At 44.1% G+C, this 25,708-nt stretch overlaps 1 protein-coding gene across 2 annotated transcripts in view; it reads right to left on the bottom strand.

The window, feature by feature from the left end:
* Positions 1 to 25,708, bottom strand: part of LOC143274710 (uncharacterized) — a 241,491-nt gene that overhangs the window by 151,801 nt on the left and 63,982 nt on the right. Inside the window, exon 1 of one of the 2 annotated variants that reach the window (XM_076578614.1) lies at positions 14,351 to 14,469. The exons of the other annotated variant lie outside the window; for it this stretch is intronic. The gene's annotated coding sequence lies outside the window, so the exon portion shown is untranslated. Of the gene's footprint in view, positions 1 to 14,350; positions 14,470 to 25,708 lie in introns of those variants that run through there. 2 annotated transcript variants of the gene reach the window in all.

Raw genomic sequence — 25,708 nt, 5'->3', positions numbered from 1 at the left:
CAGTTCAACAAGGGTTGTTGACCATATAAATAATCAATTCTTGCCGGTTAAGTTCAGCATTGACCGAAGGGTTGTTGACGATGTAAATAATCAAATCTTGTCGAGTAAGTTCAACAAGGTTTGTTGAACATATATATATATAATAAAAATCTTGCCGAGTCAGTTCAACAAGGGTTGTTGACCATATAGATAATTAATTCTTACCGGGTCAGTTCAACAAGGGTTGTTGACCATATAAATAATCAATTCTTGCCGAGTCACTTCAGCACTGACCGAAGGGTTGTTGACCAGCACGTGGTGTTTTTAGTCCATGGCTAACAGCAAGACTTTGGGGAGACAGTCCCAGACATTGTGTCCACACTTCAAGGTGATTGGTCGAGGGCCGGATTACTCACGATGGGTCTGGCGCATAACGGTCACTGCTCTCAGAATGGAGATGGTGGTGGAGGGTAGGACGGAAGATGGGGGTGGTAGGAGGTTGGAGGGAGAGGTGATGTATGTATGTATGTATGTATGTATGCATGTTTGCATATATATATATATGTGTGTGTGTGTGTGTGTGTGTGTGTGTGTGTGTGTGTGTACATATAATAATAATAATAATAATAATAATAATGTCATTACAATCATCATCACTCCACCACCATCAGCATCATCATCATCATCGTCATTATTATTATCATCATCATTATTAGGATTAATTTTATTTATTACTTCATCTGTTTATTTATCTATTCATTTATTTACTTATTCATTCATTCATTTATACATTTATGTTTTGTAATAGGAAATACTGTAATTGTAAAACGTTTAGAGCAAATCCATTTCATTACACACTATATAAATAAAATCATCAGTATCATTATCATGTGGGGGTGGTGGGGGAGGGGGGTGGGGGTGGGGGGTGTATTTGTCTTGGCACCAGACGTGGTGCGGTGGGGATCAGGGAAACAGTTGTTGACACGGCGAGTCACTGGAGGTTTATATGAGCCTGTCAGTTTCACTGGAGTGTCGCAAGTGTCACGTGCCTGTCCTTTCTGACTTCTGACACTGTCAACAATATACATCTTCATACGGTCCCAAGGTTGTCATAGCCGAGGGGTGGCAATGGGGACAAGCTCCCATTGTCTATAAAATGCCCCTCAAGGCGCGCGTCTCCAACAGCCTCTGACAACTAAGTCCAGCTCCTAGCCTGCTCGTGTGGCTTAGATATAAGCCCGGCGGAACTGCTACTACTGATAGGAGAAGGGGCGAAGGCGGGTTACCTGGTGCCTGAAAACCAGTGCTTTGGGTAGATGAGGCTCATCAGTCTGGGAAGACAGCTCATCTAAGAGAAGGAAAACTCTGATTTCAAACCTCCGCTGCCTTGCGGCCATACCCACTCATAGGAAAGGCTTCGGGAGTCAACCCTGAGGAAAAATCCGGGCAGATGGAGTCCGTTAGCCTCAGCAGGCAGTTCTTCCAAGAGAACATCTTCATACACCCAGCAACAAGGCCTGTTCTGTTACCAGCCACTGTGGCCCGGTGGTTAGTGTCGGAGGCTGACGACTGGCAGGACGCAGGTTCAAGCTCTATCAGAGGTCTGTTTCTGTTTGTTTTTTGTTGGGTTTTTTTTGCCGAGTGGCCGGTCCCCCCCAACGCAAAAATCGAATCTTGCCAAGTCAGTTCACACAGCAATGACAGCAGAGTTATTTACCTACACGTGTTTTTTCTACATGGCTAACAGCAAGACTCTGGGCAGTCATCACAGACACTGTGTCCACACCAAAAACAACTGATCCTGGGGCACGGATCAACCATGAGTGATCTGACACAAGACGATCACTGCTCTCTGATTGAGGATGGGGGGGTGGGGGGTTGGGGGAGGAAGGGATGGAAGGAAGTGGATAGGGAGGTATGTTACGGAGGGAAAATCGTGTTTGTCTGGGAGCCTGGAGGAGTTGGGATCAGGAAGCAGTTGTTGACTTGGCAAGAGACTGGAGGTTTATATGAGGCTGTCCGTTTCACTCGAGTGTCACGTGTCTGTCCCTCCTCGCGGACTTCTGGCACTGTCTACACTCTTCCTCCCGCTTCCAGCAACAGAGGTTGTTCTGGAACCTCATCTTTCTCTGAATTAGCTACCCTGGAAGTTTTTGTGACGTGATTTGACTGTTGGAAGCAGGGGGTTCATTTTTTTTTCTATTTTGTTGTCTTTTATTTTTCTTATGTGTTTCGGTTTTGCAGTTATGATTGTCTGTCCATCTGTACTACATTACACTATGTTGTACGTATTTTTGTGTCGATGCAAATTCGGGTTATTGTATTGTTTAATAGTGTTCACACTGTGACAGTTCCTGCCAACTTATCAGTATTGTTGATATAAGGTCAGGCTGTGTATAATTCTCTTTAACACACAGTGGTTAAAAACTCACTTAATGGAAGGACTCATACAGACCCACATTTGTATTTGTATTTCTTTTTATCACAACAGATTTCTCTGTGTGAAATTCGGGCTGCTGTCCAGGGAGAGCGCGTCGCTACACTACAGCGCCACCCATTCTTTTGTACCTGTGTGCAGTTTTGTTTGTTTTTCCTGTCAATGTGGATTTTTCTACAGAATTTTGCCAGGAACAACCCTATTGTTGCCGTGTGTTCTTTTACGTGCGCTAAGTGCATGGTGCACACGGGACCTCGGTTTATCATCTCATCCGAATGACTAGCGTCCAGACTACCACTCAAGGTCTAGTGGAGGGGGAGAAAATATCGGCGGCTTAGGCGTGATTCGAACCAGCGCGCTCAGATTCTCTCGCTTCCTAGGCGGACGCGTTACCTCTGGGCCATCACTCCATAACATCATCACTGTACAGAAACACTTTTCCCCCACACAAAAATCACACGTTGCAAAGTCAGTTCAGCAATGGCAGTAGAGTTATTTCTCCAAGGTTAATAGCAAACCTGGGCAGTCATCTGCAACTCTAGTCTCCACACTTCAAAACAACAGATCCTGTGGCACGGATCATAAACTTTTATGAGTGACCTGACACTGCTCTCTGAATGAAAATTTGGGGAGAAGATGGAGACAGAATGCGAGTTGTTGGGCGCGAAATTGGTTTTGTCTGGGTGCCAGAAGAGGTAGGGGTCAGGAGGGAATGGTCAATGACTTGGCAGCGAGGAGAGGTTTATAATGATGAGCCTGTATGCTTCACTGGAATTATTCACGCCTCCTGACTTGAGCCACCTTCCGTACCATGTCTCAACTCACTCGCTGCAGTGCAAGTTCATCTTCGACCCTCATCTATCTATTTTTATTTTATTTTATTTCATTTTATATTTATCTATTTACTTATTTATTTTTTTAAAAATTGTTTTGTTTTTTATTATTATTATTATCATTTTAATTACATTATATTTTTTTTCTTAAGGCCTGACTAAGCGCGTTGGGTTACGCTGCTGGTCAGGCATCTGCTTGGCAGATGTGGTGTAGCGTATATGGATTTGACCGAACGCAGTGACGCCTCCTTGAGCTACTGATATTGATACTATCTTCTGAAACCCACCTTTACTCGCCAGAATCGTGTTTTTTGTGGGGTTTTTTATGTTGTTGTTGTTGGTTGTTAGTTGATATCAATTGCTGGGAGTCTTTTCTCTGTTTATTTCGTTGTTTTTTTGGGTTGTAATCTGATACTTCGAGTCTTCTTGTTTCTCTTCTTTACTTTTTCTTATCATTGTTGTTGTTGTTGTTGTTGTTGTTGTTGTTGTTGTTGTTGTTGTTGTTGTTGTTGTTCTTCTTCTTCTTCTTCTTCTTCTTCTTCTTCTTCTTCTTCTTCTTCTTCTTCTTCTTCTTCTTCTTCTTCTTCTTCTTCTTCTTCTTCTTCTTTCTCAATTACGTGTGTGTGTGGAGGGGTCTGTGTGGGTGTTTTGGTGGTGGCGGTAATAATATGAAAATGAAATTGTAACCAGTTCAGTAATAATTACAACTGAAGGGTTCTTCACCTGCACACTTGTTCTCTCTGTCTGTCTGTCTGTCTGTCTCTCTTTCTGTCTCTCCCTCTGTCTGTCTGTCTTTTTCTGCCTGTCTGTCTGTCTGTCTGTCTCTTCTTCTATGTTGCTGTCTCTCTCTCTTTCTCTCTCTCTCCCTCTCTCTCTACCTCTCTCTCTGTCTCTCTCTCTCTCGCTCTCTCACAGTCTCTCTCCATGGCTAATAGCAAAGACTAGGGGAGATGAGGGGAGGGGGGGGGGGTGGAGGACGTCTCAGACTCTGTGTCCACACTTCATGGTAACCGGTCCTTGGGGACGGATCATTCACGACTGACCTGATACCAGACGGTCACAGCTCTTTGAAGATGGAGGGGGGGGCTTTGGGGATGGTGGAGGGGAGGAGGAGGGGGACGGGGTGGGGGGAGACGGGTGGTGGTGGTGGTGGTGGTGAGTGCGGGTGATGGGTGGTGAGGGGTAAGGTGGTGGTCGCGAAATTGACTTTGTCTGGACGCCAGAAGGGAAAGAGGCTGGAATTATCAGGAAACAATTGCCGAGTTGGCACCGACTTGAGGTTTGCGATATGAACTTGTCTGTTTCGGTCGGTGGAAATCCCGTGCCAGCCAGTTGACCTGCATATTAAACACGCATCTCAGAGTACCAGCCACCTAACTCCCACCACCACTTACCACACAGGGTCTCCACAATAACTTTACAACAACCAAGTTCCTTTCAGATACCAATCTCTCCCCACCCCCTGTAAAGTTACAGAACAACTCTCTCTGTAGAAGCTACAGAAGCTCATACGGAAGACAGTACGAGGTAGACCTAAAGAATCTTGGTGTATGATAGTCGTTTTCGACTACCATCAGAACAGCAGAGGAGGTAACCGCTGTCCCGACTATCTGGGCTAGAATTTGATTATAGTGGAGAGTGTCTTGCCCAAATTACATTCCACTCTCTCGGCCATGAGGGTTTTAGGACTGTCGGCGCTGGGATGGTTCCCAAAGGCCAACTATCCCCCAGGGCTGCAGTACTAAAAGTAAGAGCCAGTGCAAATTTTGCCTCCAAGTTTGAGGGTCATAGTCCTGACAGTCGACTTACATGAGATAAAAGATGCAACATGTCGAGCCACAGGCTCATTCTTCAGGCAAATGAAATAAGTCATTGTCGGGGAACTATGTATGTACCATCTAGTCACTGCAAGTAAAGATAAAACGACTCCCCTCAGGATGAAATTGCCGCCCCCTCCTCCCCCGCCCCCGCCCCCCATAAACTTAAAAAGTTTAAAGTACCGTGGCAGAATAGGTTAGTCATAAAAACTTCGCAAACTGATATTGCAGTTAAAACACTTACATTTGCTTTTTACTTAGATTCTCTATGAGAATCGTTTGAATCAAGACAGATGTACTTCCCATCTTTTACAGAACTACTCCGGCATGCGAATTCTTCGGAGAGATGCCTAAAATTAATCCAACGAGTAGATCTGAATTGATGAACAAGTACTGAACAGTTTGAAAGGTTCTTATTCAAGCTTTCGCCCCAGGGGAGTAAGGGCGGCGTTTAAGCTAAGACGACACATACAACTAAAATGTAACAGTACGCTACAGTCCCATTCATTCGAACACAGAAAACATAACTAACAACCCCATACAACAAACATGCGTGTAATAAATATATATAGAAGACAGTTGAGATATCATGTTCGCAGAGTGTGGTCATCAAAAGCAACCTCCAGTTTTATACCTTCTTTCTGGAAAACAAATCCAATATGACATGAAGAACGACTGCAAGAATCAGCAAATTAATGTGTTTAGACCCCCCCCCCCCCCCCCCTCCCCCCCCCCTTGTAACAACCGTGTGTCCATGACATGCACAGAATAATCTCGGAAGGGGGGTAATTCTGCCTTGAGTAAAAAGTACATCCTCTTGCCTCCCTTGCCAGTCCAACACTAATAAAGAGCACACACACACACACACACACACACATACACAAAGAGAGAGTATCCGTATCATCATCGTCATCCTGTCTACGTTTCTCATCACCACGAATTAGGTAACGACCCATACCGACCCTACAGTATCACTGACGATAAACACCCCCCCCCCCTCTTCCCCCCCCCCCCCCCCCCCCCCCACACACACACACACAAATCAAATCTCGCCAAGTGACTTCACTCAGCAATGACGGAGAAGTTGTTTACCCCTACGTGTTTTCTCCATGGCTAACAGCAGGACTCTGGGCAGTCATCTCAGACGCTTGTGTCCACATACTTCAAGGTATAATCGGTCCCGGTGGAGACGGATCATTATCCACGTGTGACCTGAGAGAAGTTTCAATTCTTAGTTGCTCAAATAAGCGTCACTGCGTTCGGACAGATCCATATACGCTACACCACATCTGCTAGGCAGATCTCTGACCAGCAGCATGACGCAACGCGCTTTGTCAGGTCTTGAGTGTTTGCATATATTTTATATTGGCGTACCTATCAAAAAGTAGATTTCTTCTACAGAATATGGTCAGAGGGCAACACTCTCGTTGCCATGGGTTCTTTTTCAGTGCGTCAAGTGCGTGCTGCACACGGAACCTCGATTTATCGTCTCATCATAATGACCAGACGCTCAGTTTGATTTTTCAGTCAAGGTTTGGAGGAGAGTCGAGAGCGGGATTCGAACCCAGACCCTCACGTTCTCTATTGGCAGATGAGCGTTTTAACCATTCTGCCACCTTCTTCCCTCCTGAGACAAGGACGGCCAATTGCCCCCCCTGATTTAAAGATGGGGATAGAAGGGGGTTGGGGGAGAGGGGGGCTAAGTGTGTGGGGGTCAGGGGAGGTTGGGTAGGAGGCAAAGGGAGGGAGGGGTGGGGGTGGGGGTCAGGGCGGGGGAGCACGGAGAATTGTGTTTTGTCTGAGTGCCGGGGAAGACAGAGAGAGAGAGGCTGGAGTCATGAAACTAGTTGTTGATGGCTGACTGGGCGGCAGTGTGGGGTTGATATGACTGAGCTTGTCAGTTCCAGTCAAGTGTGCTCCCCACTTAACTCCTGACAGGTGTTTGCTGCTCTGCTCTGCTCCTACAATCCACCTTCCACAACTCGCATCCTCTTCCTTTTTGCCTAAGCCCCCCCGCCACCACCACCACCCCACCCCCGCCCCCTCATTCCGAAACCCATCCCCGAACACACACCGCTTCTGTAACTCTACTACAAGCACCTACCACTGCACTGGTGATTTTTTTCTCGTTGTTGTTGTTGTTGTTGCTGTTGTGGTATTTCTCTGGCTCGTATCTGACTGTCAACGACAGGGAGGTCTTCTACTGCTTTTCTGCTTGTGGTTTTCTTCTGTGATTACATTTCTGTTGGCACGGAGGTCTTCTTCTTCTTCTTCTTCTTTTTCCTGCTCCTCCGCTTCTTCTTCTTCTTCTTCTTCTTCTTCTTCTTCTTCTTCTTCTACATGTTCTCCTCCTCCTTTCTTCTTCTTCTTCTTCCTCCTCCTCCTGCTCCTCCTTCTCTTCTTCTTCTTCCTCCTCCTCCTCCTTCATCATCATCATCATCTTCATCTTCTTCTTCTTCTTCTTCTACATGTCCTCCTCCTCCTCCTCCTCTTCCTCCTCTTCTTCTACATGTCATCTTCCTCCTTCTCCTCCTCCTCCTCTTCATCCTCCTCCACTTCTTCTTCCTCCTCCTCCTCTTCTTCTTCCTCCTCCTCCTGCTCCTCCTCTTCCTCTTCTTCTTCTTCATGTCCTCCTCCTCTTCTTCTCCTCCTCCTACATGTCTTTCTTCTTCTTCTTCTTCTATCCTTTTGCAGTCGTACTTGTATATAGCCAACAATTTTTGTGCTGTTTGTTTTGAATACGTATTAACGCAGGTTCAAAAAGCTTTACTCACCACCCATCTTGATACTTCAAGCTTTGAATCTGTGCCATCGTAGCAGTAATAGATAACAGCGTCTGTTGCCTGTCTTAATTCTTCGGCCTTTCTGAAAATGTCTGTACAGTGTTGGATGCATAGTTTAACTCTCTCCATACGAACGGCGAAAGAGACGACGTTAACAGCGTTTCATCCCGATTACCATCATCAAAATATTGCAAGCGGAACGCTCTTATACTGAAGAGGTGAATGTTGACAAACAATACCACAGTTCTGACGACGGAAGCTAAAGGTTGGGTCATTGAGACACCCACTGGACATCCGAGGGGTCTGTGTAGAGGAGAAGAGAGGACTGGCCGTACTGCGTGAGTTAACGCACTGTTCTTTCTTACTGTTCCTCAGTTAGCAACTGTAGAAATTTTCATGACTCTAGTCTCAAACGCCTAGGTACTTCCAAACACAAAATATGTGAACTTTCCACCCAGAATATCTTACGCACATTTTAGTCCCAATACTCTTGCACGTCTAAAAAAAAATATGTGGTAACAAACAAAATTGAAAAAAAAAAATCGAAAAGTTTAGACTTTATTTGAAAGAAAAATTCAAATGTCTCCCTCAGAACAATGAATGAAGATAAGGTGTATGGCAAGCTTGGATGTTCTTTTTTATGTAATGTCTGTTGCGAGATGCTTGAAACATCGGTTTGCATTACAGAGACAGCCTGGTGGTGTGTTAAAGTAAACAGACAGAGCAGAATGTCTGGTTAGCGTCATATCAACAAATCCCTGGCACCAGGAAATGTATTGGGAAGCACGGGCCAGTGCTGTAGAGGAGGGTTTGGGTTGCACTGTTTTTATCTGATAGGTATACATATATACACACGCATAATCATCTGTGTATATATATATGTGTGTGTGTGTGTGTGTGTGTGCGCGTGCGCGTGCGCGCGCTCAAGGCCTGACGAAGCGCGTTGGGTTATGCTGCCGGTCAGTCACCTGCCTAGCAGTTGTGTGGTGTAGTGTTTTACGGATTTCTCCGAACGCAGTGACGCCTCGGTCCTCGAGAAATTGAAACTGAAACTGAAACTCCTCTGGATGGGAGAGGTGAACAGCATGAGCTGATGACAACTGTTAACAATCGGCGCCATAATTATGAAATCAGATAGCATAGTATTTTCAGAAAGGCTGAGTTGTGTGTTTTAATACAACACACCATTCATTTGCCAGTACCTAATATCGTCCGCTCAGTTGACAAACAGATTGAGGGTGACCCCCCCTGGTTTTCAGCAAAGCTAGGTCATGTCACATCCCATCCGAACTGTTCACACTGATGATACCCGGGCAGCCCAGCACTCCTATTAATCAAAAGTATAGTAGGATGGTGATGTCAAAGGAAGCTAGAAATAGAAGCGACGTGTCTTCAGCCATGTTGAATTCCAGGAGGCTGTTGTGACTCATCTTCGCCATTTTGAGTCAGCCGCTAAGGAAAACAAAAAAGCAGCTGCGAATTCCACATTTGCTCGTGGAAAATACGTTATCGTACTTCCCTCATAGAAAAATGAACAAGAAAAAATTAAATACGATTTATGTAATCGTGTACACGTCTTCGTCTGCCCATATGTTACCATCTTTCAACAAAATATTATCTGTTTGACTTTGACAGTAAAACAGTGATGGGATTATTTTGACCTTATTCCTGTTTATAAGATGTTCGAATGCTAAACGAACCACTCTTGTGCAGATATGCTTCAAAAACATCAATCAATTTAAAGGATTAAAATATACACAGTGGACACTGAGCACGCCAAGTTGTTCTTACTGTCCATCGCACGACGCTGATTGGTTGGCGGGCAGCACGAAACCACGCCTACCCCATGGCGAGCTGGCCTCATTATCTGCCCGATTCTCGGGAATAGAAAGCAGACAAGACTGGGTCATCCTTTCCCATGATGGTGGAATGATGGCCTAGAGGTAATGCGTCCGCCCGAATTTCACACTGAGAAAAGTTGTGATAAAAAGAAATACAAATACAAATGATATTCTCTGGCTCCTTCCACACTGGGGCATTTAGTTTCAGTTTCAGTTTAAGTAGCTCAAGGAGGCGTCACTGCGTTCGGACAAATCCATATACGCTACACCACATCTGCCAAGCAGATGCCTGACCAGCAGCGTAACCCCCCCAAAAAAATAAAAATAAAAAAATTATAAAAATGAAATAAAGGTGAATAAATAATAGATAAGTTTACATAAATAAATAAATAATAATTATAATATTAAAAAAAGGTAGTAGTAATGGGGCATTTATCAAAACACTACTGTAATCACCGTTCGACCCCTCATCCCACGCTGCCTTCCCTTCAGCTCTGATTTGATCTGATATAAACAAAGAGGAAGGAGAACATCGCAGTGTAGATGCTGCTTCACTAACTGAATGGACTGTTAACTCTCTCCATACGAACGGCGAAAGAGACGACGTTAACAGCGTTTCACCCCAATAATCACCATCAAAATATTGCAAGCGGAAGGTTCTTATACTGAAGAGGTGAATGTTAACAAACAATACCACAAGTCTGACGACGGAAGCTATAGGTTGGGTCATTCAGACATCCACTGGACATCCGAGGGGTCTGTGTAGAGGAGAAGAGAGGACTGGCCGTACTGAGTGAGTTACAGATTGTCTATCCCCGGGATTATCTATCCCCGGCGCTGTCAGTCTGATCCAAGAACATCACCTAAATGTTTGGCTCTTTTCGGCCCATTTCTGTTTGCGTTGAAGCAAAGAGACCACTGTTGGATGGAAGAGGTATCTACCGGGTATCTATCAACAATTATGGGGCACCAGGAAATGTGTGATGAAGCAACTGTCAGAACTGTGCAGGGGGCCGCGGAGGGGGGGTAGGTGGTGGTGGGAGGGGAGGGGGGGGGCGAGGGGGGTGGAAAGCTAGGGGTGTTTCTGAGACAGGTAAAAATCGTAAGCCAGCAAGGTGGGCAGAATGGTTAAAACGCTCATCTGCCAATACAGTGTCCGTGAGGGTCTGGGTTCGATTCCCGCTCTCGCCCTTTCTCCCACACTGAAAAAGAACCCAAGGCAACAAAAGTTTTGTGCTCTAGCAAAATTCATGAGAAGACATCCACTCCATATATGAAATATATTAAATAAATATATGAAAATAATATGCATGCACTCCAGGCCTGACAAGCGGGTTAAGTTATGTTGCTGTCAGGCATCTGCCTGGGGGATGTTGTGTACTGTACTTGGATTTGTCCAGACGCAGTGACGCCTATATGTGTGTATTTGTATTTCTCTTTTTATCACAACAGATTTCTCTGTGTGAAATTCGGGCTGCTCTCCCCATGGTGAGCACATCGCTACACTACAGCGCCACCTTTTTTTCTTTTTTCTTTTTTTGTATTTTTTCCTGCGTGCAGTTTTTTGTTTGTTTGTTTGTTTGTTTTTCCTATCGAAGTAGACTTTTCTACATAATTTTGCCAGGAACAACTATTTTGTTGCCGTGGGTTCTTTTACGTGCGCTAATTTCATGCTGCACATGGGACCTCGGCTTATCGTCTCATCCGAATGACTAGCATCCAGACCACCACTCACGGTCTAGTGGAGGGGAAGAAAATATCGGCGGCTGAGCTGTGATTCGAACCAGCGCGCTCAGATTCTCTCGCTTCCTAAGCGGATGCGTTACCTCTAGGCCATCACTGCACGTATATATACAGAGAGAGAGAGAGAGATGTGCAGTATATGTCTATGCACCTATCACATAGCACTCATCTGGCCACGTTACCAAGCAGTGGTAAACTGATGTGGAAATGAATGATTGTATGTCATCTAAATTAGGGGGTGGGGTGGGCGGTTGGGGTGGGGAGAAGAGACTTTTTTTTCTTTCTTTCTTTAAAGACGTGTCTTCATTTATTTATTTATCAATCTTTTTTTCATACGCGTCGTCACGACTAATGCGCTGGAGGAAGTTCAAAGAGGTAAGTGTTGACATTTCCAATTAAACCCTTCATTGAACTGCGCCACGCCGTCTTGTTTACAAAGCCACAAGCAGCTGTAGAGACAGTTGATAGAGTAAACAGGTGTAGAGTATACACAGGTGTACAAACTCAAACCCAGCCCAAGAAAACCTACACACATATATATACAAGATGATAGCAGTACCTACAAGGATTCCACCCATCCACCAACACCCACCCACCAACCCACCCACCCCTTGAACGAAACGCCAAGCGAGTCTCTGAAGAAGAATAAACAAAGAGAGCTATCACAGTCTTTCACTAAAATAAACCGAACAGAAGATGATTATTCTTCTCCGATGGACCAAACCAGTTTACCTGTGGGGGGGGAGCTGTTGTTTTGGTCTCAACAGCAGGGGTTGTTGCCCACTTGATCGGCCAGTTACGGTGCAGTTTGGGGTGCTTGTGGAATGGAAAACATGGAAGAGATTCATCAGTGAAGAAAGTACTTCGCTCCTTGAAAAGCGGACGGTCTGTCTCTCTTTCGTTTGTTTGTTGTTGTTGTTATTTTTAGTTGGTTTTTATTTATATATTTTATTTTATTTATTTATTCATTCATTCATTTATTTATTCATTTATTAATCTTTTTTTTTAATTCGTTTGTATATTTATTTACTTATTCATATATTTATTCATTTATTTGTATGTTTCTTTATTCATTTATTTGATTGTCTATTTACCTATTTATTTATTTATCTATTTATTTTGTTAAGGAGCAAAGCGCTACAGTGATTGTTCGTTTTTTGTTGGTGTTGTTAAATGTTGCAGTGCTTGCTTATTGTTTGTCATCAAACGTTACAGTGTTTCTAGATTGTCATCAAAACGTTACAGTGTTTGCTTATTGATAGTTTGTCATCAAACATTACAGTTTTTGTTTATTAATAGTTTGTCATTACAGTGTTTCTAGATTGTAATCAAACGTTACAGGTTTTGCTTATTAATCGTTCGTTATCAAACGTTACAGTGTTTGCTGATCAATAGTTTATCATCAAACGTTACAGTGTTTGCTGATCAATAGTTTATCATCAAACGTTACAGTGTTTGCTGATCAATAGTTTGTCATCGAACGTTACAGTGTTTGCTTATTAATAGTTTGTGATCAAACGTTACTGTGTATTTCTTTATTGGGGTACCCTTGGTTGAGGAGGGGAACCCTTGGTGGGGAGGGGAAGCCTTGGGTGGGGAATGGAACCCTTAATTGGGGAACCCTTGATGGCGAGTGGAACCCTTAGGTAGGGAGGGGAACCTTGGTGGGGACGGGAACCCTTTGGATGGGGAGGGGAAGCCTTGGGTGGGGAATGGAACCCTTCATTGGGGAGAGGAAGCCTTGGTTGAGGAGGGGAACCCTTGTGGGAAGGGAACCCTTAGGTAGGGAGGGGAAGCCTTGGGTGAGAAAGGAACTCTTAATTGGGGAGGGGAAGCCTTGGGTGGGGAAAGGAACTCTTAATTGGGGAGGGGAAGCCTTGGGTGAGGAAAGGAACTCTTAATTGGGGAGGGGAAGCCTTGGGTGGGGAAAGGAACTCTTAATTGAGATGGGAACCCTGGCCACAGCAACTGATCGGAGCTGCAGGCTGGGCTGATATCTGGCTGTATCGGAAGGGGTGGGGTGGGGTGGGGAGAGCACGGCACTTTTCATTCACGTCTACGGACACTACTGTCAAGTTGATGTTTGGTGGGTACATAGACCCACAGGGGGAGTGGGGGGTCAGAGCTGCCACGCTGTGATTGATATTACTTTCTCTGTCTGTCTGTCTGTCTGTTTGATGGATTATCCGTCTGTGTGTCTGTCTTTGTGTCTCTTTGTCTGTCTGTCTGTCTGTCTGCTTGTCTGTCTGTCTGTGTTTGTATGTGTATCTCTCTTTATATCTCTAATTTTTATCTCTCTGTTGATCTGTCTGTCTGTGTCTTTCTGTTTCTGTTTTGTCTCTGCCTGCATGCCTGCCTGTCTGTCTGTCTCTCTCTGTCTGTCTCTCTCCGTTTTTTCTTTCCAACTATCTGATAATATGTACTGGAAATGAACTGTCTTCAACTGAGGCTGCGGCTTTCTCTTCAATAAATCATCGTTATCGTCATCGTTATCGTTATCGATTATGGTTATCATTATCTCTCTCTCTCTCTCTCTCTCTCTCTCTCTCTCTCTCTCTCTCTCTCTCTCTCTCTCTCTCTCTCTCTCTCTGAGCCACCCTCGCCTTCTATATTTTCATTCGCGTTAAAACGGTCGTGCACAAAAAAAAACTCACTCGTACACACGAGTAAACTGGGAGTTGCAGCCTAGGAACGAACGAACGAATGAACGAACGAAAGAAGAAGGAGAAGAATAAGAAGAAGACCACGAAGAAGAAGAAGTAGAATTGCAACAACAACAACAAAAACGACAACAATATAACTTTTTTTTTTAGAGAAAAACAAGAAGGACAAGAACAAGGACAAGAAGAAGGTGATGACGATGATGACGATGATGATGATGATGAAGAACAAGAACAAGAAGGGGGAAGATGAATACCTCTGTGCTAAAACTGCAGAGAAAGAAGTGCTCCGATACGCTGTGGCGAACAGAAGTTGATGCGTCAAGTGTGAACCTCTCACAGTTTCAGATGGGTCGCAGATGTATGGAGAGAACTGAAAAAAAACCAAACCAAAGCAGTGGGATGTAGCTTTTTGCATGTTTGTTGTTGTCGTATTTTGTTGTTGTTGTTGTTGTTGTTTTTCATTACGAAATCAGAGCACAACTATAATGCAGTAATGTCTTAATGGAGAGAAGAAGAAGGAGGAGGAGGAGAAGAAGAAGAAGAAGAGGGAGGAGGAGGAGAAGAAGAAGAAGACAGACAATCAGAGAGACAGAGAAGCACAGACAAACAGAGACAGAAAGAGAGAGAGAGACAGAGACAGAATCACTCGCTTCTAGTCATAAACTACAGAAAATATCAACCAGATCCTCGTACGAAGAGGACGATCGTTTGAAGAGGCTGCCCAATGGCTTTCACTTTTTCCCCCCCTCCATGACAGAACCCATCTGTCCGGATAATTATGGACCCTTGCGCTCGGCTGGCCAATAAGCAACATGATTTGATTTGATTTGATTTGAATGATACGGATCACAAGCGGCTGCTATTAATTCGCCCAGCAATCAGTCTCTCTGGAATATTGGTTGTGCATTAAAAACAAGAACAACAACAACAAAACAAACTCACCCCATAGCTTAGTTTCAGCTGATAGGCCTACCCCTATCAAAAACGCAACAGCAACGGCGGCAGCAGCAGCAGCAGCGACAAATATTTCATTGCAAAATTTGGCTGAAAATAAAACCCATCTTCTTCCCAACCTTCCCTCCCACCCCCAGCACACACACACACACACACACACGCACGCACGCACGCACGCACGCACACACACACACACACATCCACCCCATTCGATATTTAATGGATCCCATCTTGGACATCATCTTAATTATATATATATATATATATATATATATATATATATATATAAATCCCATTCAATATTGGATAAATCTCATCTCCGACATAATAACAACACTACTTCCCTTCCCAACCACACCAGCCCACCACCCCTCCTCTGAAAAAAAAAAAAAAATCCCATTGGCTGTTTAATGGATCCCATCTTCCCGTGACATGAGAATCCCATTCGATGTTTATTAATAAATCAATGGAATGATTCCCCCTCCCCCCCCTTTCATCTTATTCTTGGCCATCGCAAGCAGCCAGACCTGTGCCTCTTGAATCAGGAGAGATGTTGTCAGACACAGCTCTCGTTTGTTGCTGCTGCTGCTGCTGCTGTTACGGGGAAAGGGAGGATGTGTTCGGATAATGAGTTCTGTGCTGGGTAGAGTTTTAGAGTTTTGGGTGTTTTTTTTTTTTTTTTTGTTTTTTTTTCATGCAGTCATTTTCCTTATAACATTGGTAAGAATGGAGGGGAGGGGAATGGATTGGGGTGGTGGTGGATGTGGTGGGGGTGGGTGGGGATGATGTGGGGTGGGGAGGGTGGGGAACGGGGGCTTGGGGTTTACGTCTTCTTCTTCTTCCATGCTGAAGAACGTGAAGGGGGGAACTGAGAAGTTGTTGTCCGAAGGTTTGGGGATGGGAGTAGGGGGAGGGGGAGGGGGGGGGGGGGGGTGAGGGTAGATTTTCGGAGGCCGAGGAGGTCCGATTATTTGAACTGTAAATTTGAACTGTTGCTATAGTTAGATGTGACGTTCATTTCCTCTTGGAAATTGTATCTGACAAAATAAACCGAAAAAAAGGAACAAAAACGTTATTTCACTGCTAACGTTTGAGTAGGCGGACGCGTGCACACGCACTCATGCAAGCACACATACACACACACACACACACACACACACACACACACACACACACACACACACACACACACACACACACACATATCCACCCCATCCGATATCTAATGGATCCCATGTCGGACATCATAATAATTATCAAATAAAAAAAATCCCATTCCATATTGGATTAATCTCATCTCCGACATAATAACAATACAACCTCCCTGCCGAGCCACACCAACCCACAACCCCTCCTCTAAAAATAATAATAATTAAAAAAAAATCCCATTGGCTGTTTAATGGATCCCATCTTCCTGTGACATGAGAATCCCATTCGATGTTTATTAATAAATCAATGGAATGATTCCCCCTCCCCCCTTTCATCTTTTTCTTGGCCATCGCAAGCAGCCAGACCTTGTGCCTCTTGAATCAGGAGAGATGTTGTCAGACACAGCTCTCGTTTGCTGCTGCTGCTGCTGCTACGGGGGGAAAGGGAGGTGGGGGAAGGGGGTTGTGGGGGAGGGGAAGTTGGAGAAGATGTGTTAGGATAATGAGTTCTGTGCCAGGGAGAGTTTTAGAGGTTGGGTGGGTTTTTTTTAGACCATTCTTTCTTTCATGCAGTAATTTTCCTTATAACATTGGTAGGGATGGAGCAGAGGGGAATGAATTAGGGTGGTGTGGTTGTGGTGGGGATGGTGGTGGGCGGGGTGGGGGCTTGGGGCTCTCGTCTTCTTCTTCTTCTTCCATGCTGAAGGACGTTGAAGGGAAGAATGGAGAAGTTAATGTACGAAGGTTGGGGGGGACGGGAGGTGTGTGGACGAGGGGGTGAGGTGGGGTGAGATTTTCGGAGGCGGAGGTGGTGATGGGAAAGGTCCGTCTATTTGAACTGTAAATTTGAACTGTTGATATAGTTAGATGTGACGGTCATTTCCTCTTGGAAATTGTATCTTGCAAAAAACAAAAAAAACAAAACAAAACAAAACAAAAACAAAAAACCACGAAAAAAAGAAACACACACACACACACACATATCCACCCCATCCAATATCTAATGGATCCCATGTCGGACATCATAATAATTATCAAATTAAAAAAATCCCATTCCATATTGGATTAATCTCATCTCTGACATAATAACAACACTACCTCCCTTCCGAGCCACACCAACCCACAACCCCTCCTCTAAAAAAAAAAAAAAAAAAAAAAAAAAAAAAAATCCCATTGGCTGTTTAATGGATCCCATCTTCCCGTGACATGAGAATCCCATTCGATGTTTATTAATAAATCAATGGAATGATTCCCCCTCCCCCCTTTCATCTTATTCTTGGATTTCGCAAGCAACCAGACCTGTGCCTCTTGAATCAGGAGAGATGTTGTCAGACACAGCTCTCGTTTGCTGCTGCTGCTGCTGCTGCGGGGAAAGGGAGGTGGGGGAAGGGGGTTGTGGGGGAGGGGAAGTTGGAGAAGATGTGTTAGGATAATGAGTTCTGTGCCAGGGAGAGTTTTAGAGGTTGGGTGTTGTTTTTTTTAACCATTCTTTCTTTCATGCAGTCATTTTCCTTATAACATTGGTAGGGATGGAGCAGAGGGGAATGGATTAGGGTGGTGTGGATGTGGTGGGGATGGTGGTGGGCGGGGCGGGGTGGGGGCTTGGGGCTCTCGTCTTCTTCTTCTTCCATGCTGAAGGACGTGAAGGGAAGAATTGAAAAGTTAATGTACGAAGGTTGGGGGGGGGGGGGGGGGGCCCTGGAGGTGTGTGGACGAGGGGGTGAGGTGGGGTGAGATTTTCGGAGGCGGAGGTGGTGATGGGAAAGGTCCGTCTATTTGAACTGTAAATTTGAACTGTTGATATAGTTAGATGTGACGTTCATTTCCTCTTGGAAATTGTATCTTGCAAAAAACAAACAAAACAAAAACAAAAAATCACGAAAAAAAGAAACACACACACTCACACACACACACACACACACACACACACACACACACACACACACACATATCCACCCCATCCAATATCTAATGGATCTCATGTCGGACATCATAATAATTATCAAATAAAAAAAAATCCCATGCCATATTGGATTAATCTCATCTCCGACATAATAACAACACTACCTCCCTTCCGAGCCACACCAACCCACAACCCCTCCTCTAAAAAAAAAAAAAAAAAAAAAAAAGCCATTGGCTGTTTAATGGATCCCATCTTCCCGTGACATGAGAATCCCATTCGATGTTTATTAATAAATCAGTGGAATGATTCCCCCTCCCCCTTTCATCTTATTCTTGGATTTCGCAAGCAGCCAGACCTGTGCCTCTTGAATCAGGAGAGATGTTGTCAGACACAGCTCTCGTTTGCTGCTGCTGCTGCTGCTGCTGCTACGGGGAAAGGGAGGTGGGGGAAGGGGGTTGTGGGGGAGGGGAAGTTGGAGAAGATGTGTTAGGATAATGAGTTCTGTGCCAGGGAGAGTTTTAGAGGTTGTTTTTTTTTTTTTACCATTCTTTCTTTCATGCAGTCATTTTCCTTATAACATTGGTAGGGATGGAGCAGAGGGGAATGGATTAGGGTGGTGGGGATGGTGGTGGGCGGGGTGGGGTGGGGGCTTGGGGCTCTCGTCTTCTTCTTCTTCTTCTATGCTGAAGGACGTGAAGGGAAGAACTGAGAAGTTAATGTACGAAGGGTTGGGGGGGGGGGGGGACGGGGGGGGGGACGGGATGTGTGTGGGCGAGGGGGTGAGGTGGGGGGAGATTTTCGGAGGCGGAGGTGGTGATGGGAAAGGTCCGTCTATTTGAACTGTAAATTTGAACTGTTGATATAGTTAGATGTGACGGTCATTTCCTCTTGGAAATTGTATCTTGCAAAAAACAAAAAAAAACAAAAAAAAACAAAACAAAAACAAAAAACCACGAAAAAAAGAAACACACACACACACACACACACACACACACACACACACACACACACACACACACACACACACACACACACACACATATCCACCCCATCCAATATCTAATGGATCCCATGTCGGACATCATAATAATTATCAAATAAAAAAAATCCCATTCCATATTGGATTAATCTCATCTCTGACATAATAACAACACTACCTCCCTTCCGAGCCACATCAACCCACAACCCCTCAAAAAAAAAAAAAAAAAAAAAAAAAAAAAAAAAAAAAAAATCCCATTGGCTGTTTAATGGATCCCATCTTCCCGTGACATGAGAATCCCATTCGATGTTTATTAATAAATCAATGGAATGATTCCCCCTCCCCTCTTTCATCTTATTCTTGGCCATCGCAAGCACCCAGACCTGTGCCTCTTGAATCAGGAGAGATGTTGTCAGACACAGCTCTCGTTTGCTGCTGCTGCTGCTGCTGCTACGGGGAAAGGGAGGTGGGGGAAGGGGGCTGTGGGGGAGGGGAAGTTGGAGAAGATGTGTTAGGATAATGAGTTCTGTGCCAGGGAGAGTTTTAGAGGTTGTTTTTTTTCTTTTTACCATTCTTTCTTTCATGCAGTCATTTTCCTTATAACATTGGTAGGGATGGAGCAGAGGGGAATGGATTAAGGTGGTGGGCGGGGCGGGGTGAGGGCTTGGGGCTCTCGTCGTCTTCTTCTTCCATGCTGAAGGATGTTGAAGGGAAGAATTGAGAAGTTGGTGTACGAAGGTTAGGGGTTGGGATGTGGGGAGTGTGTAGGGGTTGGGGGGGGGGGGGGGGTGAGATTTTCGGAGGCGGAGGAGGTGATGGGAAAGGTCCGTCTATTTGAACTGTAAATTTGAACTGTTGATATAGTTAGATGTGACGTTCATTTCCTCTTGGAAATAGTATCTGACAAAAAAAAAAAAAAAAACCGAAAAAAAAAAGCACACGTTCGCGCTTGCGCAAACACACACACACGCACACGCACACAGAGACAAACACACAGACACAGAAAGACACAGATACACAGACAGACACACACACACACACACACACTCACTCACATGCACACTTGTAATAACAAAGCAGAGAAGGGACAGAAAGAAAGAAAGATACAAACAAATAAACAAACAAACAAACAAAAGTCATAAACAAACAAGGAAAAGAAACGTGGGTGATTTGATGACATAATTATCCTATCCGTCCGTCCAAAATGAAGGGAAACACAGTCGGCTAATTAGCTTGATCAACCGGAAAGCTCAGCTACATAACAACACAAAGAAGAAGAGAAAAAGAAGTAGAAGAATGAAGAAGAAGAAGAAGAAGAAGAAATATTTACACCCAAACCATTCCCTGCTGTTCCCGAAGCCATCAAATTCTCCGGGAGCATCACTAAGTGGTTTGCTTTATGAGTGAGTGCATGTGTATGAATACAACGTAGGGCAAGAAATAACAAAGAAAGGAAAAAAAGAATGAATGAAAGAAAGAATGACAGGGAAAAAAGAAAGAAAGACAGACAAAAAAACGGATATTAAAAAGAAAGAATTTTGTTTTAAAAGAAAGGAAGGAAGGAAAGAAAGAAAGAAAGAAAACAATAAGAAAGAAAGAAAAAGAAAGAATGAAAAAGGAAGGAATGAAACCAGGAAAGAAAAAAAGAAAAAATCATAATAAAGAAAGAAAACACAGAAAGAAAGAAAAAAAGAAAGAAAGGGAAAAAAAGAAAGAACAAGAGAAAAAGGAAAAAGAAACCAAGGGGGGGGGGGGGGGGGGGGGGGGGGGGTAAGAGGGTGTATGCTGGGTATGTTCTTGTTTCCATAACCCACCGAATGCTGACATGGGTAACAGGATCTTCAAGAGGGTGTGTGCTGGGTACGTTCTTGTTTCCATAACCCACCGAATGCTGACATGGGTTACAGGATCTTCAACGTGCGTATTTCATCTTCTGCTTGTGTATACACACGAAGGGGGTTCAGGCACAAGCAGGTCTGCACATATTTTGACCTTGGAGATCGGAAAGAACTCCACCTTTTACGCACCAGGCGCCGTTACCGAGATTCGAACCCTGGACCCTCAGTTTGAAAATCCAGCGCTTTCACCACTCGGCTATTGCGCCCGTCAAGAGCTGTTATGACACGGCTCCTTTGTGTGTGAGGCAGTGAGACGTGCGTTGTAATTGGCTGTTTAACCACCCAATCGCAACGCCCGACACATTTTTAGTTCTTCTTCGTCATCATCTGTGACTCTTGATTTTGAGTGTATGCATGTGCATGAATACAGCAACTGACAGAAAGACACGAAAGAAAAGAAGAAAGTGAGAAGAAGAAAGAAAGAAAGAAAGAAAAAGGATGGAAACAGGAAAAATCAAGAATAACGAACGAAAGAAATAGTCACAAAAGAAAGTAAAAACAGAAAGACAGGGAACGAAAGAATCAAAGACCAAGAAGGTAGTAAAGAAAGAAAATGGGGAGAAGAAAGAAAGAGAAAGAAAATAGAAAGAAAAGGAAAAGAAGTAAAAGAAAGAAATCCAAGAAGAAAAAAAAAAGAAGAGCCAGCAGAACACTAAGATGGAAAAAGGAAAATAATAAAAACTCAAAAGAATAGAGAAAACGGGAAGAAAAACTGTTTTTATGACAATTCAATCGTTTGTAAGGAAACGGGATCTAAGTAAATAAAAAAAAAAAAAAAAAAAAAAAAAAGAAAAGAAAAGGAAGAAAGAAAGTACGAAAGAAAGAAAAACGAACAATGCAACAGATAAATAACCATGGCGATTTTACGACAGATTCCATCAATCTATATATAACACAGTGCATTCAGCTGCTTTAGCAACGAACCAGAAAACTCAGCACATGATGACGTTAAGATTTTTTTTTTTTTTTTTAAGGAAGAGAGAGAGGGAGAGAGAGAGAGAGAGAGAGAGTAAAGAAGAAGAAATAAAGGAGGAGGGAGAACACACACACACACACACACACACACACACACACACACACACACACACACACACACACACACACTCACTCACTCATTCACCCACGCACTCTCTTTCACACAAACACACACACACACACACACACTCACTCATTCACCCACGCACTCTCTTTCACACAAACACACACATACACACACACACACACAAACACTCACTCACTCACTCTCCATCTCTCTCTCTCTCACACACACACACACACACACACACGCACGCCCTCTCTTTCACACACACACACACACACACACACACACACACACACACACACACACACACACACTCACTCACTCACTCACTCTCTCTCTCTCTCTCTCACACACACACACACACACACACACACACACACACACACACACATGGACATGTGGTTGGAGCATCACTAAGTGGATGTTTTATGACACACCTCCTTCGTCTGTGGGAAAAGTGGCAAGTGCAATACAATTGGCTGTTTAATCACCCAATCACAACGCTCGGCACAAACGAGTTCTTCATCGTCATCATATGCAACTCTGATTTTCATTGCAAGCCTGAGCATGAATGCCTCAAAGTACGAAAGAAAGAAAAAAAAGAAAGGAAGGAAGGAAGGAAAGTGAAGAAATAAAGAAGAAAGGAAAGAAAAAGAAAGGGAAATAAAGAGGAGAGAAGGAAGAACAAAGGAAGAAAAGAAAGACAGAAATGAAAAAGAACAGAAAGGAAGGAAGAAAGAAAGAAGGGGAAAAAAGAACGAAGGAAAAAAGAAAGAAAGAAAGGAAGGAAGGAAAAAGGAAAGAAAGGAAGGGAGGAAGGAAAAAGGAAGAAAGAAAGGAAGGAAGGGAGAAAGAAAGGATTGACTGGGAGGAAGGAAGGAATAAAGGAAGGAAGGAGGGACAGTAAAACAAAATTTCCACATACATACACGCACACACGCACGAACGTTCGCGTGTGTACGCACACACACACACACACACGCACACACACACACACATACCGACACCACAGACACATATGCATACACATATACTCATATCACGTGAAATGGAAATGCGTAATATTGAGTACACACACACACACACACACACACACACACACACAAACACACAATGACAAACCTCTCCCTGTGTGTGTGTGTGTGTGTGTGTGGGTGTGGGTGTGGGTGTGGGTGTGTGTGACTCTCTGTCTCTGCCTCTTTCTGTACCTGTCCCTCTCTCTGTGTCACTCTGTGTGTGTGTGTGTGTCTATGTGTGTCTGTGCGTTTGTGTGTCTCTCTCTGTCACTCTCTGTCTCTCTCTCTCTCTCTCTCTTTCCATGCCCCCCCCTCTCTCTCTCTCGATCACTCTCTGTCTCTGTCTCTCTTTGTCTCTGTCACTCTCTCTCTCTCTTTCCATGCCATCCCCTCTGTCTCTGTCTCTCTCTCTCTCTCTTTGTCACTCTCAGTGTCTCTCTTTGTATCTGTCTGTCTCTTTCTGCCCACCCCCTCTCTATCTGTTAATTCTCTCTTTTGATTTCTCTCTCTCTCTCTCTCTCTCTCTCTCTCTCTCTCTCTCTCTCTCTCTCTCTCTCTCTCTCTCTCTCTCTCTCTCTCTTGCGTTCTGTTGCGTTCTCTGTCTATCTGTCAATTCTCTGTTTCGATCCCTCTTCCTCTTCCACCCTCTCTGTCTGTCTCTGTCTCTCTGTTTGGACAATGGATGCAAGCGACTTGATCATCAGTGACTCCTGAACAGCACTCTAAAACAACATAACATTAGACTTATACACTGCTGCAGAAGTAGAAGGAGAAGGAAGAGGAGGAGGAGGAGGAGGAGGATGTGGTTGTGATGGTGGAAATAAGAACAAGTCAAAAAGGACAAGAAGACGATAATGTTGATGATTATGACGATGACGACGACGACAACAACGATGGTGATGACGACGATGATGAAGATGGATGATGATGATTACTATGACGATGATGATGATGATGGATGATGATGATGATGATGATGATGAAGACGACTCGACCAGAAGTAGAGCAGAAGCAGAAGTGCATAAACTTCCCCCCCCCCCCCCACCCCAAACCCCTCATAATTTCAAGGCAATCTTCTTTATAGGGTTGTTTATTGCTGCAAAAATAGCTCCATTTGTAATCGTCATCTAGGAAATAAGGAGAGAGATGGGGACGTAAACGAGGCACTTTGGGTCGCTTTATATCCTTCTTCCAGTGTGTTTTATCAGCTCTTGTCGAGTACCCAAGGACGAAAGCACGCAAGCACGCTCGCGCGCACGCACACACGCACGCATCTGCGCGCTCGCATACACACACACACACACACACACACACACACACACACACACACACACACACACACACACATCAAAACGAAAAGAAAACAAAACACATTCACACACACACACACACACACACACACACACACACACACACACACACACACACACACACACATCAAAACGAAAAGAAAAGAAAACAAAACACATTCACACACACACACACACACACACACACACACACACACACACACATCCAACCTCGTAAATAAAAGAAGAAGAAGAAGAAGAAAGGGAAGAAGATCCGACCATGTGTTATTAATCGCCGTTTTTTTTTGTTTTTGGTTTGTTTGGGGGGAGGGAGGGGCGCAGGGGGTGTGGGGGTGGGGGTTCTTCTCTTATTCTTTTTTTTTTATTTGTTTGTTCGTTTGTTTGCTTGTTTTTCTTTCATAGACTCGACATCAAATCCTCCCATTGAGCGTTTCATGGGCCTCTGATTTTTAAAAGAAAACAACAACAAAGTACCTTTTATTTACCTGTGTGCTAGCTGAATCGGTAGCGTAAGATGCACTGCCTTGAAGTTGTGTACCTCGTGAATGGAGAGAGTTACAACTCTTTACTATTTTGTTAAACAACAACAACAACAACAAACACAACAGCAAAACAAGCACACAAAGCCAAATACTAGCAACATAACCCGCAGCCAAACACACGCGCGCACGCACACACACACACACACACACACACACACACACACACACACACACACACACACGTTCACACTTTCACACACACACGTTCACACTTTCACACACACACACACGTTCACACTTTCACACACACACACACACTTTCACACACACACACACACACACACACACACACACACACACACACACACACACGTTCACACTTTCACACACACACACACACACACACACACACACACACACACACACACAACCCCTGGTGCTGAAAAAAAGACTGAATGAGGAGGAATCTGGCTCTGGCAAAAAGATAACAGCGACGCGACGACACTGGATATAATGTCCGGAGATTTAATTTCAATGCAGCGGGTAATTTCAAGACCCAAGATTCAAGTACTTTTCTGCACCAATGGAATAAAAAGGTTGCGTAAAAAAAGTGAGGAGCATATTCGGTTGAAGGACTTGTGATCCTGTGTTCACTAGTGATCGGGAGTTCAAAACCTCGTTTCGGTCTGGTGTTTAAAATGTTCTTTTGGGGGAAAACATTCGGCTTCGATTTTGCTCATTACACCCAGGTGTGAATGGATCACCTGACGTCGGTCTCTTCTTCTTCTTCTTCTCCTTCTTTGACGTGTATGACCACACATTTATACATAATACTAATGTGTAACAAAGTACTCTTGGTGGTAAAGGGCTGTGACTTATT

The sequence above is a fragment of the Babylonia areolata genome, chromosome 29 (assembly GCF_041734735.1).
Source record: "Babylonia areolata isolate BAREFJ2019XMU chromosome 29, ASM4173473v1, whole genome shotgun sequence".
NCBI classification, from domain to species: domain Eukaryota; kingdom Metazoa; phylum Mollusca; class Gastropoda; order Neogastropoda; family Buccinidae; genus Babylonia; species Babylonia areolata.
Note: the sequence above shows the minus strand (reverse complement) of the source record. Positions and strands in the feature narration are given on the sequence as shown.